The sequence below is a fragment of the Micropterus dolomieu genome, unplaced genomic scaffold (genome assembly GCF_021292245.1).
Source record: "Micropterus dolomieu isolate WLL.071019.BEF.003 ecotype Adirondacks unplaced genomic scaffold, ASM2129224v1 contig_10193, whole genome shotgun sequence".
NCBI lineage: Eukaryota > Metazoa > Chordata > Actinopteri > Centrarchiformes > Centrarchidae > Micropterus > Micropterus dolomieu.
The window spans coordinates 648-2767 of record NW_025739179.1 but is presented as its reverse complement, the minus strand read 5'-3'; the positions used below and the strand labels follow the sequence as shown (position 1 = coordinate 2767).

The window sequence follows — 2120 nt, the reverse complement described above, 5'->3', positions numbered from 1 at the left end:
CTCTTCCCTCCTCCCTCGCCGCTGCCTCCTGCTCGCTGGCTCCTGCTCGCTGCCTCCTCTTCCCTCCTCCCTCGCCGCTGCCTCCTGCTCGCTGGCTCCTCTTCCCTCGCCGCTGCCTCCTCTTCCTTCCTCCTGCTTGCTGCCTCCTGTTTGCTGGCTCCTGCTCGCTGGCTCCTCTTCCCTCGCCGCTGCCTCCTCTTCCTTCCTCCTGCTCGCTGCCTCCTCTTCCCTCCTCCTGCTCGCTGCCTCCTCTTCCCTCCTCCCTCGCCGCTGCCTCCTGCTCGCTGGCTCCTCTTCCCTCGCCGCTGCCTCCTCTTCCTTCCTCCTGCTCGCTGGCTCCTGCTTGCTGCCTCCTGTTTGCTGGCTCCTGCTCGCTGGCTGGTGAAAACGATTGTTGAATATATTTGTAGTCCTAAAGCGTTTCTACAGTTTGACTGGCTTCATAAATGTTTGCTGCAACGCTAACCTGTGTAAATTCCCTTCATGTCAAGTTATACAACAGTTATTTTAAGATATCATGCAGTAATGATGAAGTTTAAATACAACATAGAATATAAATTTTTTTAAAAGTTGGGATATGTTGTTTAGTTTACAGTTTCCAAAAAGTGTTTGATAAGGCATGTCCTTGCCCTTTGCGTCTGTATGATACGTGTACTCCACCAGTCAAAATAAGTGCATATTAACTTGGTAAATCTTGCTTAAATCAGTCCCACTACATTACTGAAAGATGTGTGGGTGGTAGGTTGTTCCAATTCTTCACAGCTTGTTTGGGTCAGACTCTGGAAAAAAGCAAAAAGAAGAGAGGACAACTTAAACACCATCACTAATATTACTACTAACATGAATTATTATTTGTATTACTCCCTGCATGCATGTACTGCATTCATATCATAACCAAATCATAAATGTCACCTGTACTATTTATTCTGCACTAAAAAGTAACTTACACAACTTTCATTTTTTAGTATTTAATGGTCTTCTTTCATTTCGGTGCATAAAACTCTTGTGAGAGGCTGATGAGTTTGACACAACCGAACACACCAATCGACCAGTTAGCCCCAGCGTTCAAACCTTCTTATATAACAGCCTGTAGTCCAAACACAGCAAAGCATAACGTTACTCACTCCCATCCATTTTTGGGGGAATTCCTCCGACCAGTGAAGAGAGCCTCGTACGCCCGTTGGTTTCCTCAGATGTCCCTTGGTTTAAATGAAAATGTTCTCACATTATCCGGAATGCAATTACATAATAACAGCGGTAGGAAAAGTAAGACTGTCTTACAGCTGTGGGTCTGGCTTTCGTCTGCCACTCAGCCGTCGTCTGCTGCAACGGTCTGTGAGCGTGACTGGCCGGTTGGCTCGCTAGCTACACCCGCAGGCGGAGGTTCTCACTTCCGAAAACGTTTGAGCACATTTTAACATTTTCATTAAAATGCCAATATTTGAAATCTACACAGTTGATTTTTTGCATCAAACGTTCTCAGAAGTGAATTTAGTGATGAAATAGCGTGTGAAATTGTTGAAACACGAATTACTATTGTCTAGCCTTTCTCTGCTTCCCGCTCCTTCCTCGAATGCCGAAATGAATGCTTGGATATCTCTGTCGTCAAGTTCACACAAGTTACCAACCGATGCATCCTGGGTAAAATTGGCGGGTCAAGAACACTTCTGGGATTTTTAACCGTTCTTGCCAAAATGCAAACTTATGTATTGGGACAGAACTTGAGGCCACAAAAGATGACGTTTCACAAGAACAAAAGGACAGACAAGAACACAGACGCTGCCTCCTGCTGGCTCCTCTTCCCTCGCCGCTGCCTCTTCTTCCCTCCTCCTGCTCGCTGCCTCCTGCTGGCTGCCTCCTCTTCCCTCCTCCCTCGCCGCTGCCTCCTGCTCGCTGGCTCCTGTTTGCTGGCTCCTGCTCGCTGGCTCCTCTTCCCTCGCCGCTGCCTCCTGCTGGCACCTCTTCCCTCGCCGCCTAGAAAGGCCCTAAGACCTCACCGAACAGACCAAGATGGCGGCCCGCAGCTAAAAATAGTTAATATTGATCAATATTCCTGTGACCTAAAGCACTCCCATGCTTTACAGGCCACAAGTTGAGAACAGAACATCCTACAGGGCTGT

General features: G+C 47.8%; 1 long non-coding RNA gene across 1 annotated transcript; it reads right to left on the bottom strand.

Annotated features, from left to right (window-relative positions):
• Positions 1–320: 320 nt before the first annotated feature.
• On the bottom strand, positions 321–1530 carry LOC123965568. The gene is made up of 3 exons (XR_006823730.1): positions 1282–1530; positions 1125–1199; positions 321–779 (listed from the first exon to the last, which is right to left on the bottom strand). It is a non-coding gene; the product is annotated as an uncharacterized LOC123965568 (long non-coding RNA).
• Positions 1531–2120: the final 590 nt, after the last annotated feature.